The 7,053-nt window shown below is 40.3% G+C and overlaps 1 pseudogene; it reads right to left on the minus strand.

The window, feature by feature from the left end:
• Positions 1-4,732: 4,732 nt before the first annotated feature.
• LOC106827597 (protein SETSIP-like) lies at positions 4,733-6,672 on the minus strand (annotated as a pseudogene).
• Positions 6,673-7,053: the final 381 nt, after the last annotated feature.

Below are 7,053 nucleotides of genomic sequence, written 5' to 3' on the forward strand. Positions count from 1 at the left end.
TACCCCAGAGCTTTTTCCTCCATATTGCAATATTTTTTCCTCCCAGGATCCTGAACAACTTCTCAACCATTCACAACTACTCATAGTCTATGTTTATTCTTTCCTTGGGTCATGTCTCTGTCCATGTAAAGTGTCTGACTGTATTCACACTCTGAAGTTATGCCGACTGGGAACATTTTCCACTGTCACTATTTTTTAAGGCTGACAGTGTATAGTAGTATATTGCAGTTGCTATTGATTTTGACTTGCACTCTCATACCAAGAAAAACCATCATCAAACCAAATTAAGGATTTGTTCTCCTCTTTCATCTTGTCATAAGGGATCCCAATAGACATGGGATGAGGAAAGGACACTGGTGCAACGATGATGAGTATTATGGGCATCTAGGCTTCCTTTACATGTCTGAATGGTATAACCTGTCACTAGTTGTAATACATTCCAGATATACCACTTAACTTATATATGAGTGGATCACATCAATGATGGTTTACAGAATATTCAGATAGTCCATATCTCTTCTGACTAAATTATGACAGAGTTGGAAGAGTTAACATAGAATTGGAACAAAATATATTTTGTTTTTTAATTATGTTTTTTTATAGGGACAGCAAAGAACACATTTTCCAAATCAATGATCACACATCCTATTACTGAAGCTATATTAATTTTGAGGAAAGGTATTTGAGATTTAGGCTACACTTAGGTTGAGCTTGCAGTAGTCCACAGTCATCCTTCAGGATTCATCTTGTTTCCACAGGAGTCAGACCGGTGGTCAAATTAGATATGATGAGAACCACTATTTTGGCCTCTTTTAAATTACTGAGGGCGCCATTAGTATTTTCTAAGCCATCTGGGATGTAATATTGTTTTTGAATTATTTTCTTGTACAGGGAAGTGTAGTTCCTGAAGACTTACTCTAAAATTTCATACCATAATAATTCTTCCTCTACAGACTTAAAAAAACATTGTGACAGGGGCCAGCCCAGGGGTATAGTGGTTAAGTTCGCACGCTCCACTTCGGCGGTCCAGGGTTCACAGGTTTGAATCCCAGGCATGGACCTAGCACCACTCATCAAGCCATGCTGTGGCAGCATCCCACATACAAAATAGAGGAAGATTGGCACAGATATTAGCTCAGTGATAATCTTCCTCAAGCAAAAAGAGGAAGATTGACAACAGTTGTTAGCCCATGGCCAATCTTCCTCACAAAAAACACAAATAAAAATATTGTGATAAAATGGCAACCAGGTCACCACTGTAAGTTCTGTAACCCAGCCCTTGGCCAAGACCTATTTGTTATCTCCCCTCTCCACATATGTCCCAACATAGCCCATTTCTCATAGGGAAGGGGCATGATGACATGACGATGCTTTAGGTCTTCAGGTATTGGTGTCAATGCAGACCCTGTTTCTAACATCTCTCAGTGCATCTAGGAATCTTCTACCCTTCAGTTCCACAGTTATCAGAGGAAAGGACGGAAGGTCTCTTTATTCTTATTATTTAATTTTTAATTAATTAACTTATTTATTTGGTGAGGAAGATTGGCCCTGAGCTAACATCTTTCCAATCTTCCTCTATTTTTGTGTGCGTGTGGGACACTGCCACAGCATGACTTGATGAGCAGTGTGTAGGTCTGCACCTGGATTCAAACCTGTTAACCCTGGGCCACCAGAGAGGAGCATGAGAACTTAACCACTACACCACTGGGCCAGCCCCCACAGGTCTCTTTAGTAAAGGACTAGGGTATCGATTTCATGTATACTAACTATGGTTTTGTATGGTCTTTTCTCTTGGGTACCTCACTATCTCTTCAGAAAATGAGGTCTAAATCTGCTAACTGGCTTAGCTCTAGAAACTGGGCAGGAGGTCATGACTTTTAAATAGACCAAGTGTTTTCAGCCCCCTTCCATCCCTGATTTCTTCCGTTAGCCCAAACTGAATAGTTAACTTGTTGGCTGCCCACTTGTATTTTCTCTGGGGTGGTCGTGTTCTATTAACTATATCCATAACCCTCTGCATGTTACATCCCCTTGGCTGCCAATCAAACCTTGCCATTATGGTTGTGATCACTTCTCTTCTGATGATTAAGAACCACTGCCAAGCCTCTACTATCTTGCTATTAATGAGCCAAACTCTGTTACAGCCTTTCCTACTTTCAGCCCTGGTATCAGAAAGAGTGACCCTCTTACCATGACATTGCTAACGGTTTTGCTCTTCCTGTGGAACACTGTCATTCTGTGTGTCTCATGACTGCATGTAATACATCCAATCCAGCGTGGGTCTTCCTTCACCACCTATGAGGCAATTCTGGTATTTCACCTTTATTCAGTATGGGCCATCAATTTTCCATGGTTCTAGGAGGCATTATACAAGTTAGTATGATCAAATTCTAGGGTACTTTCCGGGGAGTTATATCCTATAATTTGGGATAACACTCCCAAGTCCAAATTTAAATCCTGTCTTGATCAGTGCTCTCAGAATCTGGTTTCATGCTCAAATCTTTAAATGACAGCTGTGCCTTCTATTTCCTTTGTGGTATAGTCCTATTTCTCCTTTATGAGGACCAACATGTCGCCAGATGGGTTATGTAACAAATTAACCCTTTTTAGGCCTGCTGGTCAAGATACAAGATGGGAGCAGATCCTAAGGTGGACTGTAGTGGTTTTGTATTGTGTCAATTTACCTAAAAAGAAATCTCTTACATTATCTTTTTTTTCTTTTTATCTTTATCTTCCTCTATTGGAGCAAGATTCCTGACCAGTTTACAGTGATATATTTACTAAAAAGACACCTGTGCATAAAGTACATACTATCCATCTAAACAGGTTTTTATTACACTTTGTCTATGGATAGAATAGTTCTCTTTCTAAAGTTTTATACATCAAACAGCTTTGAATTTGACGAAGCTGTCCATTAATTCACCTCTGGAAAAGTTAAGTGGCATTTAATTTTAGCTACTATATTTTACAGCATTAAAAGTTTATACATTAGGTAACTTCTCAAAATGTTATTCTATGCACAGTGGCATTTAGCAGACAGAACAGAGTCTGTTGTCTCACCTAGATTCACATGGATGGGTCTCATTTGAGAGTTATATGCTAAACAGCTGGTACTTAGAGACAAAAGTACTCTCAACCTGAGTTTCTTACCATTAATAGGGACTTCTTATAAGTGCCTGTCTCCTTGGCCACGTTTGATAGTGCCAATGAAGACATGCCAGCAATTGCCCCATGTGTGACTAGACATTAGAATATGAGACCTCTCTGATGGTGGTGGCAGGCACTATTATTATATCCAGATAAATAAAGGCTCATTTTTTAAAAATGCCAGTTTAAGATACAAATCAAGGATATAACATACTCAGAACTGAGTTTTGATCAATATGGTATACCAAATGATGTGAAAAATTTTAGAAACTGATGGCAATTGTACCCAGGATGTTTCCCAGTTACAGAGACATTAATACGTTGATTCAAATCCCTTTATTCAATCTACACAGCCCTGAAGTCACCCTGCAAAGTGTGTATCAGAAAATACCAAGTTAGAGTAACATAGTTTGACAATATGTTATACAAGTAAAACTTGGAAAGTCATATTAAGTATATCTGTTCTGAGAGAAAAGCATCAAATCCTTTGTGTATATATTTAGTTTTATTGTAACAAAGCAACTTGTACCCTTTTAACGTTTAAAGCTGAGCATCCCTTTTCCCTTCCAGTGAAACAAAAAGAAAATTTAAAAATAAACAGAAACAAAATTACAATAGAGAATATCAATCCATATAAGATCCTACAGGTTCTGCTGATTCTCCCATCGAGTGGCAAGGATCAAGTCATCTTTAGGAGAGAACTTTATTTCAAAAGTATGATCTTAGGAGAACGGCCCCATGGCCGAGTGGTTAAGTTTGTGCACTCCGCTTCAGCGGCTCAGGGTTCACCAGGTTGGATCCTGGGCACAGACCTAGCACGGCTTATCAAGCCATGCTGTGATGGCATCCCACACAGAAGAACTAGAATGACCTACAACTAGGATATACAACTATGTACTGGGGCTCTGGGGAGAAAAAAAAAAAAAAAGACAAAGATTGGCAACAGAAGTTAGCTGAGGGTCAATCTTCCTCAAAAAAAAAGAAAGAAAGAAAAGTGTCATCTTAAATTGCAAGTATGTCCATTAAACATCACAATTAAACTTGCCAAAGGAAAAGCTATGTTCTCAAAATGCCCACTTAACCCACCCAAACATCTCCAACACATCTTTTGCCAACCTTCTATAACCCAATTTTTTTGGTTTTATTTCGCTTTTTAAACAAGAGAAAGTAGACAGATAGATGTTGGTAAATGCTAACTGTCCATACTCACCTAGAGACACAATGTGATCTCTGAGTCCAATATACACAGAAAGGAGGAGAAAAGCTGGAACTCTGTGCAGAACCACACAGGGCCTAGCACCCTCCAGATTCCAGCAGAGCTGGCGGAGCGGAAGGTCCTTCTTTTTCCGCACATTGTACACTGGTCTTGATTCCATAAAATTTGTGTTAAGACAGGAAGGGATAAAAATGAATTTGGAACAGAAAGGGTGAGAGATTCTTTTGCCACTGCATTCTGCTCAAGGTTTTTCCACCCCCCACCCCCCGCCCAAATATTTAGAACCATGGTATAAAGGAGAAGAAAGAGACCTTAAACACAGGGCGGCTGACTGAGCGCAAGAGGAAAAAAAAAGATTGCAACTTACTCTCAGGGACTGGAGAAAATTAAAAGACAGGTTGTATCCATTATTGTTCCATTAGTCATCTTTTTTGAATTAGGCCAAATATCATCTTTGCTGACCTCTTCTAACGCATCTGCACCTGTGTCAGAATGGCCAGTAAACCACCCAAGGAAGCTTCTGATTCCTCATGCTGTGCCTTCCTGTCGGTTTTATTGTGTGTTTGACTTCAACGTTTTGTCAAATCCTTTCCAGATTTCCATTTGATTTTAGTGGACTTTAAAGATGGATCACTACTCTCAGTCTCAGGAAATTCTCTGGAGAACACTTCATTTTTGAAGTAAGGGTTTTCTTCAAAATAAAAATCTATTCTGTAACCTGATTTAATATCTTCAAATTCTCTGTCTCCAACTCTCCTCAAACAGCGCAGCTCCCTTCATCATCCTCCGCAAGCAGTGCAGACTTGTGGATGGCTGACAGATATTCCCACAATATTTGGGATTTTGGCGAGCAATTCCATCCTCTTCTGAAAAAATGGTTAGTGGAATTTGTTATATTTTTGTTGTACTTTCAAATCTCCTTATGGGCTTGTTCATTAAGTCTGTCCATTTCATTTTGTATTTCATCAACATGTCCAACTGCTTCTTGCTGTTCTTTTTCTGGGGACTCCTGGGCCTCATAGTGGTTGGAAATTGAGCTCTTTTTTACTGACTTGGGCTGAGAGCAAGCATACACTGTGCTGCTCTGCCTTTGAGGATGGGGGTGGGGAGGGGGTAGAGAAGAAAGACGGACGGAGTGGGTAGTGGCTTCTCCTTGCAGCACACGCGCAGGCACTCTCTCACTTGCTCTCCCTCCCTGCGGCTCTGGCAAAGCCCTCAAGCCTGGTGGGGAGGAAGGGGCTGGGCAGCCTGAGCCCGGCCTGGGCTCCTGCTTACTCAGGGGAGGCAGTGGCAGTCCGGCAGGCAGATCTGCTCCCTCCCTCCGGCTCTGTGCTCTAGCTCTTTGCTTGTTCTCTTGAGCTCTTGAGCGGCTGCATCCTCCCAGACCTCCAACTCAGGAACAGAGGTCTTATGTTACCAAAAAGCAGATATTTTTCTTAATTTTGATGGTTTCCTTTTTTCTTTTTGAGTAAGAAAACTTAACATGAGGTCTACCCTCTTAAATTTTTAAATGTGCTGTACAGTCTTGTTAACTATAGGCATGACGTTATATTGCAAATCTCTAGAATTTATGCCTCTAGCATAAATGAAACTTCATACCCTTTGAACAGCAACTCCCTATATTCCTTTCCCTCCAGCCCCTAGAAACCACCATTCTACTCTCTGAGTTTGACTACTTTAATACCTCATAGATGCAGAATCATGCAGTGTTTGTCCTTCTGTGCCTAGATTATTTCACTTGGCCTAATGGCCTCCAGGTTCATCCATGTTGTTGCAAATGGCAAGATTTCCTTCTTGTTTAAGGCTGAGTGATATTCTACTGCATGTAAAGACAATATTTCCTTTATCTATTCATCCATGAGTGGTGTCAAAAGTTCAGAAGCAGCGGGCCGACCCCTTGGTCGAGTGGTTAAGTTAGTGTGCTCTGCTTTGGTGGCCCAGTGTTTTTGTAGGTTCGGATCCTGGGTGCAGACATGGCACTGCTCATGAGGCCACGCTGAGGTGGCGTCCCACGTAGCACAACCGGAGCCACTCACAACTAGAATCTACAACTATGTACTGGTGGGCTTTGGGGAGAAGAATTAAAAAAAAAAAAAAAAAGAAGATTGGCAACAATTTTTAGCTCAGGTGCCAATATTTTAAAAAAATTAAAAAAGCAAATGAGAAACTTCTTAAAAAAAAAAGTTCAGAAGTAAAACCAATGAATCACCAAAGTAGGCATTGGTAAAATTGTATTGTACAGGCACCATAAAGACAGCTTGCAAACCCGGAACACTCAGACCAAAACAGAATGAGGCTCCTGGATACATCCTTATAAAACAGCTTATATAGTGAGAATGCAGTGAGTGTTTATTCTTCACAGTGGTTGATTATAATAGCAGAATTTTCCTAAATGATAGAGAGCTGGTTAGTGGCTACCTCATATCAGCCTGAGGACATAGTTTTAAGCTTTGCTTATGATTTCCAGAAGTATAAAGAAGAAATGACCCAGATCAAGTTAGTCTTGCAAAATAATCTAAATAAAGCTTTGTTTGTATGACCAAACTGGTTTTGCTCAGGGAATTTTCAAAGTGGATCTCCATTTATTTTTGATTTTGAAAATCGCCCCCTTTTGGGCATTCTCACAGCAGGCTGAGAGTATGATCAACAAATATACCATTATTCTTGGTTACCACTGTTGACGTAGTCAA

The sequence above is a fragment of the Equus asinus genome, chromosome 11 (genome assembly GCF_041296235.1).
Source record: "Equus asinus isolate D_3611 breed Donkey chromosome 11, EquAss-T2T_v2, whole genome shotgun sequence".
Lineage (NCBI taxonomy): Eukaryota > Metazoa > Chordata > Mammalia > Perissodactyla > Equidae > Equus > Equus asinus.